The sequence below is a fragment of the Colossoma macropomum genome, unplaced genomic scaffold (assembly GCF_904425465.1).
Source record: "Colossoma macropomum unplaced genomic scaffold, Colossoma_macropomum, whole genome shotgun sequence".
Classification (NCBI taxonomy): Eukaryota; Metazoa; Chordata; class Actinopteri; order Characiformes; family Serrasalmidae; genus Colossoma; species Colossoma macropomum.
In genome coordinates this window covers 30891740-30909069 of record NW_023494806.1, presented here as the reverse complement: position 1 = coordinate 30909069, position 17330 = coordinate 30891740, and the positions used below count along the sequence as shown (strand labels likewise).

Sequence of the window (17330 nt, the reverse complement as noted above, 5' to 3'; positions counted from 1 at the left end):
CAGGGCATCTTGTTTGAATAGCAGTACAGATGGATGATGCAAAGTACAGAAAACTTTAGAAAGTCTTCTAAACAACTAAAGCTTGGGAGACACTTAACCTTTCAGCAGGACAATGATGCCAAGCACAAGACAGAGCAACACAGTGGCACTATTTGAAAATTGCAGTCCGGAAGCGTCATCCAGCCATACTGAACAACCTGGAGAAAATCGGCCAGGAAGAGCCTGGTAGACCCAACATACCTAAAGCTGTTATTGTAGCAAAACATGGTTCTACCAAATAGTAGTCTCTCTCTCTCTTTCTCTCTCTCTAGTTCCTCCTGAGGTGTCTCTGTTCCAGAAGGACTCTTCTTCTCCAGTGGTGTGTCACGCTACAGGTTTCTTCCCCAAAGCAGTGAACATCTCCTGGCAGAAGAATGGAGAGGATCTGCATGAGGACGTCAGAGAGACGCTACCCAACCAGGATGGAACCTTCCAGAAGAGGAGCGTTCTGACTGTCTCACCTGAGGAGCTGAACAAACACACCTGCATCAAAAAGTTTCTGTGTAAAAGTCTGAATGTGGAATTAAGGGTCATTAAGTAATATTGTTTTATTACATACATGTTATTGCACATAATTCCATTATGTGGAGCTGTATGTTATGCAGGGGTATTTGTAGTTATCCATTCATTTCTGTTTCAGGTCTCAAACCCATTCCAGGCTGCTCCAGTTGAGGTTCCGAAAGAAGCTCATCCAGCACCTCATCCGAATGGTGATGAACACGGCTGTGTGATCAGTGTCATAGAGTTCTTTATGGAACCACATTCATTTCTATACTCTGAATTCATACTGAGGGATTTCAGGGATTCATTTCATTGAATAACAGCTAACAAACACAGACTTCATCAAAGATAAAGCAATGCTAGTAGATGAGATATAGTCACAATACAGACAGAGTACTGGCTGAGATTATTCTATTGTTCTGTAATACATATTTTAATAATAATAATAATATATGTATATATATATATATATATATATATATATATATATATATATATATATATATATATATATATATCACATCTTTCTGAGCCAGAATGAGGATTTTTATGAAGCACTATTCACTCTTATTTTGTGTGTAGTTCTTTATAAACCAATGCTGAAATAAATTAAATAAATTACCTGAAAAATAAAGAAGTGCAGGAGGGTCTGTATTTATAACTGCCTTCTCCTCACACTGTGTTTGACTAGAACATGTTCTCTCTGACATCACACATAACAAGCTCCAGTGTTTGGTCTGGCAGCAGTTATGAGGAGAGAGTCCACTCTCACTTTCTGTTGCAGTCTGACCCATAGACCGGGTCATAACATCCTCTAATATATAAACCTTTTATTCTCGCCAGCTGCGTCATCATACACCTTCTTTATACTGTAATCAAATGTAGCTTATTTAGGTCATGTTCTTTTAAAATGACCTGTGTTGTGATAAACATTACTGATTACTAATTACGTTTTTGCCTGACAATGATTAGGAGAAGCCTGTTAGTTCATTATATTAAGACTTTTATTTCATTATAATATTCAATAAATTGCTGAACCAAATCACAGTTTAGTGTATTAAATTGTTCTTAATTCACAAAAAAATAATTTGAATTGAATCATAAACCAATGATTCATGAATTGAATTGATTCACTGCTAGCTCAAAGATTCACACACCTACAGATTACCCATCATGCAAGTGCCTAATCTGATCTTAGAATGCCATCTAGTGGTGTAACTATATAAGAGCTACTCAAATTCAGATCAGTGAGCGTTTACAAGGTAAAGCTGCAGTAACCAGCAAATAAGTGCTATTTTATGCTATATTCTTGCAACATGAAGTTGAACTGATTCAATTTTGCATTTGTTTTGTGCTTTAAAATTGAATGAAAGCACATTGTTCAAAAATCACAAGTCTGATTAAATTTATTTTTCCCCATTTTTTACTGTCATCTGCTTATAACACTATGACAGCAGAAAAGTCAACTTTGTTATGTCGATTGTTTCTGCTGTTTTTTAAGCTCTTTGTAAATTAATTGCAGAAACTAAAACTAACCAAAGGTAGTGCAAATTAGATCACAGTGCACTTAAAGAACTGATTGTTGTTGGCTGCATTGATTGAGTAGATTTCTTGTGTAATATACAGTATTAGGTTTAAGTCATTGCTTCACTAACATAGAGTGACGTCTGAAGTTAGCTTTGAGTTCATCACCTCCACCTGTGACTGCTTCACTCCATGTTGACCACCTGCATTGAAGGTAGTTCTGCTTTTTTTGGTCATACGTCTATGTCTACAAATATAAGCTTCCACCGTGGACGGGTGCTCTCATCAGAATGTTTCCTATCGATGGCACAGAAACAATTTGGAAAGTTCAGTAACCTCCAGAAATCATCTGTGATCTCCTCCACTCCTCACTTTACTAAGTGGAAGAGTTGCTGTAAAACTAATGCATACTCAGATTTAATAATAGATAACATCTGTAATAAGCTTCAAACAGAAGATACTGAATGTATGTTGAATACATATTGAAAATATGAGTGGGTAAAAAATGTTTATTCAACAGCATTAGCTTAATGCTAACATGACACTAGTAACCCCATAGGGGTGCTAGCAAAAAATGTACCATAGTTGGGTTTTTAAATCTAATTTAAAATCTGAGTATTTTTGGCCAAGCTCTAACATTTAAGGCTAACCACTAGGCTCCACATATCAATATGTGAATAGTTAAGGCCACTAACACAGATTTTTGTGTGTGCTTGGGATGCTTTTATATTTTCCAGAGGAATAATGTATTTATGACCACTAGAAAACATAAAAAGCAAAGGTGTTTACTGAATATCATCATTAATGAAGCTGCTTCAGCAATTTCCTTTATTCTTATAGTAGCCAGATCTTTAATGTATTAAGCATTACTCATGTATTTTTTTTCCAAAAATATTGCTGGTATCACTAATATATAAAAGGCATAAAAGTGGAATATTTTTCACAGTGTAAATCCAGTCACAGTATTGCTGACAGCGCAGCTTTGTTCAGGACAACAGTAACTCTGTCATCCAACTTTAATGGTTCTTCTGTTATGGAGGGATACAGTACAATAGCCAGACCTAAATTTACACTTCAATAAGAATCAGTGGTACTTATTGTGATTGGGTGAAGACAGAGCATCACTGAACTAGACTACAGTATAATAGAATGGATGTATGTCATAAAGCCACACATCATCCTGCATCATAAAGGCAGTAAGATTGTAGAATGTGTGATGTCACTGTCAGGTTCTGAAAACGTGAGGATTCTTGAACAGTAGACTGAAGGATTTGAGAACTGACACTGTTCATGTGAGTATCAGCTCAACATTTGTGGTGAATGTTTGGACGTTTCTTTTACCAGGTAACTGAAAGAGCTAGAAAAGTACACTAAGGGTGAAATACACCAACAAGATTAAATTAAGCTTTAGTGCTAATCAAGGAGTTATTAATCTAGGTTTTATTTTAAATTCAGCTCTGTTGCAGCACTTATTGTTGAATACTGATTAACAAATCTGTGATCAAAGGTTTTAATATGTGATTAAAACCTTTAATCTATGATTTAAACTGTTACCTGTGATTAATTTTGATTGCTCTTCATGATGATTTGACAGTGTAAGTAAATATTTGTTAACAGTGTACATTACTCTGTAGATGAATCATTATCGATGACTGTTACATTTAGCATACTACTACTACAGTTAGCATAGAACTACATCAAAAACAGCTCTAACAGATAAAGAAAGAATTTACACCTTAGATTTAAACTAGTTTACCACTATTAGATAATACTACCAAATATGTTGGTAGTATGGTTTAAAATATTTAAAATACTCAAATGATTGACTATAAATATTATTCGAGGATACTGTTAGCATGTTATCATCAACAGATCTGACCACTCTAGGCCTTATTTTCAAAACTATATTCATATCTGTTGGATGTTAAGTATGTTTTCTGTTGATTCCTTCAAAAACACACATTTTGTAAGTATAAACACGTGCATTTCAGAGATCCTGCTGCTGAGAGCTTTATCTCTCTCAGTGATAAACACAAAAGTTGTGATTTGAGTGCTAATAGCTCATAGCTCCCCCTTGTGGAGAATCTTAAGCCTTCAAAACATGTATGAGTGAGTTATAAGAAAGACTGGGAACATGCTGCCAAATTGCAGTAGTCCAATCCAATGCTCTTTCAGTTAAATGTGAGATCAAAAACAAAACCTCAGCTTGATCAGTACTTGGAGAATTAGCAAAACAGCAAAAAACCTCGACACTTGTCTGGGTTCCCATCAAATTGATCCTATTTACAAAAAGAGACAAACATAACACACAACAAAAATCCAGGCAAATAAGTCCAAATGGAAAAGGCAAAAACAAAGTCAGAAAATACAGAAATCAGGTTCAGTTCACAGGATAACAATGTACAGGAAAACAATGCACAGGAAATACTGCTCAGTAGCTCTAGAAACAGAAGCAATACCTCACGAAGTAAACTGAAAGTCCAGACTTATATATCTAACAGATCACATGAAACAAGAAAAAGGTGAGGCATATCAGTATTCAGGTGAAGCTGAACAACAATTGGTTGGTGGTGATTGTGCCACAGTCACATGACCTCCCAAGGAGTTCTGGGATATGGAGTCCATGGGGAAGCAGGGTCAGAGGGATGCGTAACAATGGTGTACTGCCACTGAGCTTCATTTAGTTGTAGTGCTAGAGATGGTTCATGAGCTTTGTTCAGGACGACAAACTGAAAAATAAAAAAAAAAAACATACGTCTTTTTTGACACTAAGCAAGGTGTTAAAAAGATAACTACAGAAAACAAAAGTTCAATAAGGTACGAATTACCTCAGCTGTAGCTGCTCAAAACAAATCTCAAACCTGAAAGAGATTATTGTTTTAATAAGCTGTTTAAGAGATTATTGTTTTTTCCCCAACTATGTCCATTACATATAACTCTACAAAATAGAATTAAGTGCTATATAAAATGTATGTAATAAAAACCTACAGCTTTACAAAATGACTTTTCATTCCACGTTCAGACTTTTACCCAAACACCTCTTCAGATTCTCAGCTTTTAAATAAAATGCATTCTGAAATAATTCAGAATGTCCTTCTTTTATAGAATAAATCTTATGTTCTTGAGAACCTTGTGTGAATCAGTTCTCCCTAGCTTAATATGTACATCCTTCTGTTCTTACCAGACTTCATCTGCTCTTCTTCCAGATGAAAATTCCAACACAGCCAGTGACAAGCAAGACACCCACGACCAAACCGACGATACCAACTGACGCTCCATCTGAAGCACCTGTGTGTTACATTGGTACACACTGCTTTAGCTACTTTAGCTTCATTAAAATGATAAAGAAAATAAACATGCACAGCTTTTTCCTTTAATATTAGACAGTCCCACCTGGTTTGATTAGTATCACCATCTCCCTCTCCAGACTGCTGTGCTGAATGATGCAGGTGTAGTTGTGTTTGTTCAGCTCCTCAGGTGAGACGGTCAGAATGCTCCTCTTCTGGAAGGTTCCATCCTGGTTGGGTAGCGTCTCTCTGAGCTTCACGTCCTCATGCAGATCCTCTCCATTCTTCTGCCAGGAGATGTTCATTGCTTTGGGGAAGAAACCTGTAGCGTGACACACCACTGGAGAAGAAGAGTCCTTCTGGAACAGAGACACCTCAGGAGAGACTGGAGAGAGAGAGAGAGAGAAAAATAATAAGTAAGCTGTTAATTTTTACAGAGCCCTGCAAAACTATTCAATTTCCTTTTAAGTCATCAGATTCATTTGGGTTACAAATAACACTTATACAGATGCATCTGTTGGGATATGTGTCTTCCAGCCTTGCACACTGATTGGGAGAGATTTTCACTCATTCTTCTTGGCAGATTTGCTCTACACTCTTAAAAAAGACTTTAAGAGTTCTTTAGTAAAGAAAATGGATCTATAAAGAACCGTAAACACTCAAAGAACCCTTTGCATGATTAAGGGGTTCTTATCATCATGAAAGGTTGCTTGAGGATTGAAATTTTCAAACAGTGTCACAGATTCTCGATTAGCCACTCCTGTGTTGCTTTGGCTTTGTGCTTTGTTATCATTGTCCTGCTGAAAGGTTCCTCTCAAGCTTTCGTTCTTTAGCAGATTAAAGCAGCTGAACTGTGTGTTCAGTAGCTGTCGTGTGTTATTTGAACAAATAACTGTTACTGTTCTAAACTGGTTATGAAAACAGCTATGTCAGTTATTGACTATACTAACTCCAAAAATAAACAGTTTTAATACCTGTGCTACATTCATTGAGCCTTCTTGCAGAACACTGACAACCAAAATAGATAGAGATAGACAGAGAGAGAGAGAGAGAGAGAGAGAGAGAGAGAGAGAGTGCAACAGAAACAGTAATATGAGTACTATTTAACTCATTAGTTTGAATGTAACTAATATATAATACAGTCTATTGATACTTTAAATCTATTCCAGAACTCAGCTGCAGTTACGGTAACAGATCCGATCACTGTACCTTTTCTCTCCAGAGTGGATCTGCCATATTCCACATACTTCTGTAACCATGCAGTACATTCATTCTCCAGGTAGGTCTTCTGGAACATGGCAAAACCTATACTCTCCCACTTGTGTTTGGTACTAACAGCTTTAGCGTTGGCTGCCGTCCAGGTGACAGTGTTCAGATCCAGATTGATGTAGTCTTCTCCATCATAAGCAAACTGCATGTATCCTCTTTTGGTTCCATTATCATCCAGCTCACAGCCGTACATCATCTGAACTGTGTGAACCCCTGCAGACACCAACACTGTAAACAAAAAAGTATACTACAACTCTCTTCCACGTACCTGCACCTGCTTATTGTGTGCTGGACTGTCCATTGTGAAGACAATAACTCCAGAAGAGACCCCTTTTTAATAGATGGTCAGTACCCCGTCTAGACTTCAGCTCAGATGGTAATCAGCTGTGATTGGCCTGTTTTCATATATTCAATCAGCAGTGTGTCTGTATAATCATTATCATTATTTGGGTTTTGATTGTTGTCTGATTCAGTATATGATTGAGCAAATTGATATGCAGTTTATTTTCATGTTATTTTCTGGAGTTCAGTTTAACAGCTTTGTAACAGTTTGAGCTACAGAAATACACTATATGTGCAAAAGTAATCGGACATCCCTTTGAATTACTGAATTCAGCTTCTTGAAGGTGATTAAAAGCTAATCATTCTCCCTGTGTACTTGACCTCGCTAAGGCTTTTTTCACACAGCAGGTAAAAGTGGCCCAAATTCAATTTTTTCTCCGTATGTGACACAGATGTGTCAGTGTGAACAGCAAAAAAACGTATTTAATCAATTCTGATTTCAGACGATTTCATATGTGGTACTGAAATCGGATACGTATCCAATCTGCGGCAATGCGACTGAGTCCGAACAGCCAGGTCGGAATTTATGCGACTTATCGCAACCTCTCTGTGTTCGCAGAGGTTTCAAACGAAACAGCCGAACGCAGCAAAAAAAAAAAAGTTTAAAGAATTCGAGGACACGAACCAAAGAAGTGGCCGTGGCCGAATAACGAGCCCTTTTACGGCGAACTCTAACACACTGTGGGTAATGAGCCCAGCTGTCAGTCAGAGAAGCTTCATGATCGCTCCTGTGATGCTGGTGAAGATGAAACTAAAACCTCCCGGAGCGACTGGTGTTTACTGGCCATCATGATTGTTTAGCTCTGGACGAGCCGCCACATGAAGCACTGTTCTTTTGCGCATGCAGGTCGATTTAGGAGCGTGATCTGTTCAGACTAATGTCACATACAGGTCACATTTAAAAGATAATGTGAACAGCCACACAAAAACATCGCATTTGGTGAGAAAAACGGATTTGGGCCACTTTTACCTGCTGTGTGAACGTAGCCTAATACTCTTGTGGCTGAACCACAGTGTTCCAACAGTGAAGCCTTCATTGAAGAGTAGATACTATTACTGCGGCACAAATGAGGCAAACTCCCTGTTAATACCCTTAATTTCAGAAGAAACACTGGATGAGTAGGTGTCTACAAACTTTTGGACATACAGTGTACATAGTTAAAGTCTGAGACTGAGATGTCTCAGACTTTAACACAATAAGAGGATCTTTGAAAATGGTGGTCTCTGAATATATTCTGTATTCAAACAAGTTTATGGTGTACGGTTTGGTCCAAATGAAGAGATGTTGTATAAGTTTTATAAAACAGAACTCAGTACTAAAAATGCTTCTTAGTGAATCAGCAATGCAAGGTGTAAACAGGCTCCAAGGGTTATTGCACTGTGGGTTAGTCAGACAACTGTATCCTGCATTTGATTTTGTTGTGGAAGTCTAAAGTTTGCTTAGATCTGTGTGTAGTTTTGTTTTTGTGTTCATTCATGGTATTCATTATTTCAACGTGTCAGCTGCTGAAAAAAAACGGTTAAGTATGTTTTTACGTACTTACTGTTTAGGTGTTATTGTAGAGCTGGTGTTCAGTGCTATAAAAGCTCTCAGAGTGTTTAAACTCACCTTCAGTCTGATTGAAGCGCTGCATTGCAATAACCACATTGACTTTGAAGTTCGCCTGATTCGCCTGCAGATCCCGCGTCTGTGTGTTCCAGTAATCTTCACCTTCTTTCTTCTCCATCCACTCTGTCTTTGGGATCAACTTCCTGATGTTACTGTCATAGTACACAATCTGCTCTCCATCCACCAGAGCAAGAGCAGTGAACTCTGGGAAATTTATTCCTGGTGTGACTGCAGTGTAGACGTATCTCAGAGAGTGAAAGGCTGAAAAAGATATAAAATAACTACTGAAATGGATGAACTGACTCTTTTTGAAACTGCAGGCAGTCTTTAGATAGGTCTTTACTGTTTTTATATGATTCTTTTTCTGTTAGTGTGTATATTCGCATGAATTAGTATAGCTCAATGGTTAGCATGTTATTTTAACCTAACAGGCCGTAATAGATAATGGATCTTAACACTTGTAAGAGGCAGTAGTTTGGTTTTATGTGGTTTGATCTTGTTTCCCCTTATTCACACAGTACAGTTTATCCGTAATAAGCATTTTTAGTGCCAAGTTAACTTTTTTAAAATGCTTCACACCCCTCTCTGAAGAACCATACAGCTCAATGCAGCAGTTCATTTTCATTTTTTTTTTTTTTTTTAATGATTACTTGCACATTAAAATTGGAAATAACACAAAGTTAGTGAAATCAATCCACGCTTGTGAACCAGTTGATCAAACCTGGCCATCAGGTGTATAGATACTTGGGTGCTTAATTGTAAACTCACCAATCAAGCATAAGCACTATAAAAAGGTAACGGCTGAGTTTAACTGTCTTTGAGAGCAACGTTGCAGGAAGAGGAAGAAGTGTTAATGATAGGGGGTGCCTGTGGAGGAAGAGGGGTAGGGAAAGGTAGAGGTATAGGTAGACGTGGAGGAGGACAAAGACGAGAACCAAATTTATCAGATGAGATTCGAGCAACGTTAGTTGACTATGTTGTAATATATGGGTTGACATTGAGAGGAGCTGGACAGAGACTTCAGAACAACCTCAGCAGATATACTGTTTCAACAGTAATTGAGATATTTCGACTAGAGCACAGGTAAAAACTAACTTTTCTCTACTGTCTACAGTAAAATCAATATAATGTACAACTACATGAGTACTTTTCACTGCATTTCATGGTTGAAACAATGTCTTGTAAAAGAAAAGGGTTTTTCAAGGCTTCTTTAGTGAAGACAATGTTAAGTGTGTTTTTCGGTAAGAACTAATTAGTAGTAAACACCAAAAAATGTAGGTTATCTTATATTTATGTTCACAAGAGGCTGAAGTTAGCTTCCTATTTGCCAGCTTCTTGTTTCAATTTTTCCATTCCACCTCAACTGGTGCAGCAGATACAACAATAATCAAAAGTCAAAAGGTCTGCATTTTCATCTAGGGTTCGAAGCAGGAACTGCAGAGTTCCTGTGGTCAGGAGGCCTTGCGCAGTGCTGCAGCAATCCTTGGTTTACGAAACATGGCTCATATGTTTTACATCACTGATCAGCTCTCAGGATTGACAGAAATATTGGACCATTTTCAGCCCAAATATGTGATCGGCCAATCCTGAGATACTGATACATAGGCAATCAATCTTTCCATCCCTATTTTTATGTTTTTTGTAACCTATTTTGTTTTGGTAGACCTGTTTTAAGAGTTTGTTTCATACTTGTTTTGTAATTTGATTTCCTCTTTCTTGTCTTTAGTATGTCTCTTGCAGTTTCTGATATGGAGGAGTAGCTTAGGCCCTTGATAGAGTGTGTGTGCAACAACTTCAGGCTGATAATGACAGGCTAAGGGCTACAGAAGGGGCTAGCATCAGTACTAGTGGTACAGAAGGGGCCTGGGTAGTACCATTCCTGACACTCATAATAATGTGTTTGCATATTATGACTTAGCTGGTAAAACCATATGTATACACTGTAATTAATCACAGGAGTCACAGGAATTGATCACAGAGTCACAGGAAACTTAGTACCCTCTGGTGTAGAGATCCCATCATTGGGAAGGGGTAGTGAAGGCTCATCAGTTGCAATCCAGAGTGTGTGTTAACGTATGGGGGAATGTTGTGTGGTGGAAGTCCTGATCGGAGGTATTCCTGTTCCTTGGCTACTAGCTGCTGGTTCTATGGTGGCTACACTTACAGAAGTGTTTTTCCACAACTTATTTCAGTTATTGTAAGGCCACTGTCACTGGCTTGAATTCAGCACAGATAATGGCTTGGAAGTTCCTTATTGGGGGTTTTTAAGGTAAATATCCCTAGATAGGATGCTGCTGGGGATGGGTGTTTTAGTGGTCCCTGCTAGTTGTTCTTCCCCTTGATGGTCTGAGACACAAAGGGAGTCCCTTAGTAAATTCCCTGTAAAGTGTGTGCATTCTCAGATAGTGCATGCTGTATTATGTATGGATATGGTATATTACATTTCTTATCATTAAAATCCTTTTTGTACATTAAAAGCTCATGTCCAGATGTTAAAGTATGCTTTACATTATCGAGCAAGCTTTGGAAGTCCAGCTGTAAGATTTATAATGTGTGGTAGTTACCAAGCAGTTATAAGCCCAATGATGGTGTTTTAAAGCCTATTGTCAAGACAAGGCTGGGTGTAAATAGCTGTTTACAAATATATTATAGTGTGAGCTGTACCCATAGAGGAGAGCATAAGTTTGGAACTCTACACTACAGGTGTTACGACACAGGTACAAGTTCTTTGTGTTTACTTTTAAGGGCATCATTAGTGCTAAATTCTTTTGATAAACTGTGTGTCTGTATACTTTGCAGAGGCAGTTGTATCTGTGGTGGTAAAAGCCACTGGTTTTCTTTTACTCTCTTCTTAAGAATATGCTGGTTGTGAATTATGCTGTATAACTGAATAGCATATGATTATTGAGCTGGGTGCTCAATCCTTTAATGTGTGCAGTCATGTTGTGAATGATTGAGCTCCTTAATTGTGAGAAGTAGGGCTGAGTTCCTGTGCCCTAACCTACAACCTATATCATTTTATGTCGGGCCTTTGTAACATGGGTCTCAAGTAGGCCTCCCCACTAGCTAATATTATTTTGCTGTGACAGTTTTTCTTTGATATGTAAATTAATTTTCTTTCCATTTGCTTTAGGGTGATATTTTTTGTTGTGTGCTTTAAATGCATTTTTCTTTCTTTTGGAATTTGTGTGTAACCAGCTTATAGTGCAGTGGCATGACTTTAAAGGCCTTTGGTCTAGGGTTCCCTGTATACTGAGTTGGGGTGTGTTTGTACGAGAGAAATTCTGTACCTCAGAGAAATTCAAACTAATATTCTCAATGACCACACAGTTTTAATAACGTCCATCAGGTCTCTCTATCTATACTGGGGCGGATCCTTCAAAAACATTACATACAGATGAAGCAACTCTACCAAGTGCCAACTGAAAGAAAGTCTGAGAGAGAAAAAGACATGTGGCATGATTATGTAGAAGTAAGTAATATTCACTTCAGCACTGTGAACTGCACTCAGTAACTTTTTAGATGTAAATATATAGTAGGAATATATTGAACTACACAATGTTGTTCTTTCTCCAGAAGGTTTTGCAAATGAATGCTGATGCAATCCCACATGTATTTATCATTCATAGATGAGGCTAGGTTTAACCTGACAAAAGTAAGTAGAGGGAGAAACATCATTGGTCACAGAGCTACTTTGAATGTCCTGGGCCAACGTGGTAGTAACATCATGATATGCACTGCAATCACACAGAATAAGGACCTCCACCACCATGCCAACTTAGATCCCTACAATACTTCCCACATACTCACATTTTCAGACACACTTCACACCATTGTCACAGCACAAGACCAAACGGATGGTGGAAAGATCTGCTCTGGTCCAAGACAGGTTTCATCAGCATCCACAATTTTTAGTCCTATACCTCCCACTATACTCCCCCTTCCTTAACCCCACTGAGGGTTTTTTTGGCATGGCAGTGGAAGGTTTACAATCTCCAGCCCTATCTCAGAATAACCCTTTCAAGCCATAGAGGAAAACTGAGACCGAAGCAATGCAGGGTAATAAAAATATAAAAAGAAGCAATGATTTTCAAGGATCACAAACAGGTTACTCAAAATCTGTATATTTTTGAAGACTTTTTTTCTTGTTTTGGGACAAATCATCTTTTTCTTATTCAGGAAACATTGCTGTTTAAGTATAAAGGTCAGTGCTAAATATTGCAGTGCAGAGGTCAGTTTTAGGTAGGAACCATTAGTTTAAGTTTCCTTTAGGTTTCACAGCAACCAGCTACTGTAACGAACTGTCCCAGCACGTAAGTGAAGCTGGTCAGTCTAACGCAGTATAAGGTTTTGTTATAGCAGAAATGTGACTTTAATGAGCCAAAATGGAAAAAAAAGAAGGAAAAAAAAATAATTAATGTATTAAATTCATGTTTATGTGGTCATCAATTCAAATGTTAACTATTAAGGCTTAATATTGATAAAATTTAAGACAGTAAGAGTTTTTAAACAACTGCAAGGAGACAGGCAGAGTTTCAGCAACATGTTTTTTTTTTTATATTTCACAGTTTTATAAACTTGGACATAAAAATATACAAACTTAGAAATAATTATTAATTAAATAATAAATAAACTACTCAATTTCTAACAATTGAACTAACAGTTGAAAATGATTGTTTCATCTCAGTTTCATAAAATACCTCTGAATCATCAAGTTGGCAGATTCTGAGCCTTATAGCCTCGGCTAATTTTTTCAACAAGGCACTATAATACTGTCCATCTGCGAGCCGCTGGCTCCAGAGGTGTGGCCCTTGTTATGTCTGGTAAAGACCAATGGCTCCACTGCCCTTCTTTCTGCTATATTAAAAAATATGTATCAAATATATATCAATATATCAATTATAATCATTCTAACGATACAATCATTCTGCAATCATTAATATTTAGTACAGGGATAGATATTAGAATGATCTTTCTTCAACAACCCAAACTTATCCTTTAATGCTTGCCTCCTGATGTTAGCATTAGCTGGCAGACTAACATTAGCAAGCTAGCATTACCTGGCTAGCATGGTAGCTAACAATATAAATAAAACATCTCACCAAGATCTAAAATAATTAAAAAAAAACTCAACTTGCCTGTAATTTGTACTGTTGTTCTTCATGAGATCATCAATGAAATCCTTCATCTTAAATTTTCTCTTAAACTTTGCGTTGACATAGAACCTTATAGAACTAAGCTAGAGTATGACTTCTCTGATAGAACATTGTTTTCTAAATAAAGAGTTCAAAAATGCATACAACTCAAAAAAACACCTCACATAGTGTTACGAAGTTGTCCCAGGAGAAAAATATGTGAATAACTCAATTTTGACAAAAATGTCAGATAGAACCGTAGAATTCCAAGGGGACAAACTGTAAGAACTGTAAAGGCTATGACTGAGTGAGAAAAGAATTAAAGACTTTTAGAAATGGTGATTAATGAATGCTTGGTCCAAACAGATCGCTGGAAAAGAGAACTGAAAATGCTGTGGTAAAATACTGCAACACTCTCTCTGCATGTTTATGCTCTCTGTTTCGAGCTCAGAGTGAGAGAGAATAATGGTTCCATGCTGAGATAATAATTAAAACAGCTGTTTACAGCCCTCATGAAGAGAGAGGATCAGTCCAAAAGCACAGAGATCTTCATTTCAGTGTGGAAAATGTACCAGTTCACAAAGTTCATCCCACATAAGAACTCTTTCATTTATCTCTATCTGCACAAACTGTAACCATCTCACTCTAATGAATGGTTCTCTCAGTAGAAAGAGAACAGAATCAGATATCTAGAACATCAACATGCTATCAATCAGGATAGCATATTGTTAAGTGATGAAGACCAATAATTAAAAACAGTTAATCAGAATATGAGAGTTTGCAGAGTGACTGTCAGACAGACGTACAGAAACAGACTGACCTGCTGATGTTTGATGAATATAAACTGTGAGGATAAACAGTCGTATCTTTATCTCTGTACAGTAATCCATTATCAGCACTGCAGACTTTAACCTTTCATTTACAGAACTAGTTTGTCCTGCATGTGTGTAGCTCTTTCTCATAAGTCAAACTCAGGAGCCACTGAGGAAGTGGGTAGTGTTGGCAGATGACTTTAACTCCCCTACTGAGACACCTATAATTTTGGCAAGTAAACAAATATATGCAGCTGAATGTCTTCTTTACAGTTATATAATCATTAAGTAGACTGATTTAGATAATTATTGATCCAAACAGAAAGCATGGGCTAAAACATAAAAACACAACATTTTAAGTTAGAATTTGAAATGTGCCACAGTTTTCTGTACTTAAAGTGTGCAATTTATTCTCCACATCAGGTTAATTGAACAGTTTTAGATTAACTTTTAAACAGTGTGCTGACAGATTTAACCAGCTTTATTTTTGTTTCTTTGGCAACTTTATTCCACTACCTATTCTTTCTTTTCTTTCTCTGTTGATTTAAGTTCACAGTGTAAAGCACTTTGAGTTGCATTTTAAATGTATGAAAGATGCTGTATAAATAAAGTTTCTTCTTTTTTTCTTATTCTTCTTATTATAATTATCAGTATTATTATTATTATATTTGTATAAGTATTAGTAATAGTATAGTACACTTTCATTTTAGATGTGAGGTTATTTACTTTGTCTTTCAGCAAAAGTGCAAATAAAAGAAAATAATATAATTTGTCAAGCCATGTCCAAAACATACCTTAATAAATCCTCTATAAATATCACTGTCAACACCATTAAGGTCAAAACTGAGTTGTTTTTTTTTTTTTTTTATCTCAATATGGCAACCCAATCAAGTTTTCATGGAAACCAGCCTCCATGCAGCCACATTTAGGGAAGCAATGCAGCATTACATGTTGGTAGGATCAGGTGACCAGGTGGATTTCAGAGCTGAAAGTAGAACTGAGCAGTGCTGCAACTGCTGATTTATCAAAAGTCCTTCTCACAGAACTCAGAGCAAGTTTAATCACAGCGAAGCTCCTCCGCTTTAAAAAAGCACAAATCTCTGAGCTGTTGTGTTGGAGTTTGACTGGGTTGAGTGGGCAACACAGAGTACATATCATTTAGCTTATCACATTTAGTACTTATTTCTGGGGTGCAGAGCTCAGGTCCTAGAGGGCTGATATCCAGCACAGTTTGTTGGCTCCCCTGTTTGAAAACGGGGGGTCCTGACCACTGAAGAACAGGGTAAAAGGGGGCTAACAAAGTATGCAGAGAAACAGATGGACTACAGTTTGTAATTGTAGAACTACAAAGTGCACCTGTATAGTAAATGGAGCTGATAAAATGGACAATGAGATTATATATATATATATATATATATATATATATATATATATATATATATATATAACATTCATTTTGGATGTGAAAAAATATGTGTACATATATTTTTGTCTGCTTGGAATTTTTTTGCTAAGCCATTACACATATTGAGATGTGCACAAAAATATGTACTGTGAGAAAGCAGTTCCCAATTGGCCAATTTTCTGCTGAAACACAAATTCCTGAAATGCAAAATAATGTTCATTTCTATAATCAGAGTAGTGCCAAACCACTTTTCACATGACATGACAATTGTGAAACAATAACACCAACTGACCCTGAATCACCAGTGTTTCATAAAGACATTTGTCATCTGCCCCATCAATAATATCATTCATTCATTCATTCATTCATTCATTCATTATCATTAACCGCTTAATCCAGATAGGGTTGTGGTAGCAGTTGGGAGAGCAGAGAATCCCAGACGACCCTGTCCCCTGCAACTTCCTCCAGCTCATTCTAATGGAACCCAAGCCGATCCCAGGCCAACTTGGAGATATAATCTCCCCGGGGTGTCGTCCCAGTAGGCCATGCCTGGTAAACGCTCAACCCCCAGGGGGCATGCTGATCAGATGCCCAAGCCACCACAACTGCCTCCTCTCAATGCGGAGGAGTAGCGGCTCTAGTCCAAACTCCTCCCAGATGACCGAGCTCCTCACCCTTGGGTTACCACCCTGATAGACACCTACAAGCTTTTGGCCACAGCTCCGCTTGGCAGCTTCCACAGTGGCAGTTTTGAACAAGGTCTATTCAGACTCCATGTCCCCTACCTCCTCCGGAACATGAGAAAAGCTCTCCCAGAGGTGGGATTTAAAATCATTCCAAACAGGGGCCTCTGACAGTCATTCCCAGCGCCTTAGGCCTACCGGGTCTAACCATCAGTCTTCCCTGCCATCTTATCCAACCCACCACCAGATGGTGATGGGTTGACAGCTCAGCACCTCTCTTCATCCGAGTGTCCAGAACATGTGGTCCCATGTCAGATGAAATGACAACAAAGTAGATCATTGACCTTTGACCCAAGGAGCTCTGGTACCATGTACACTTATTAACATCCTTGTGTTCAAAATTGGTTTCCTTATTGGACAATCCATGCCTAGCACAGAAGTCCAATAACAATTCACCATTCAAGTTTCAAACAGGCCGTTCTTCCCAATTACACCTATCCAGGTCTCCTAGTCATTGCTAACATGAGCATTGAAGTCTCCCAGCAAGACTATGGAGTCTGCAGGTGGGGCACTTTCCAGAACCCCTCCCACTCGCTCCAAAAAGGCTGAATAATCCGAACTGTTGTTTGGTGCATAAGCACACACAACAGTCAGAGTTTTCCTCTCTGCAATTTTAATTTGCATTGAGGCAACCCTGTCATCCACCGGAACAAACTCCAACTGC

The 17330-nt window shown here is 37.8% G+C and overlaps 1 pseudogene; it reads right to left on the bottom strand.

Moving 5' to 3' along the window:
* Positions 1 to 5251: 5251 nt before the first annotated feature.
* Positions 5252 to 16284, bottom strand: LOC118827079 (annotated as a pseudogene).
* Positions 16285 to 17330: the final 1046 nt, after the last annotated feature.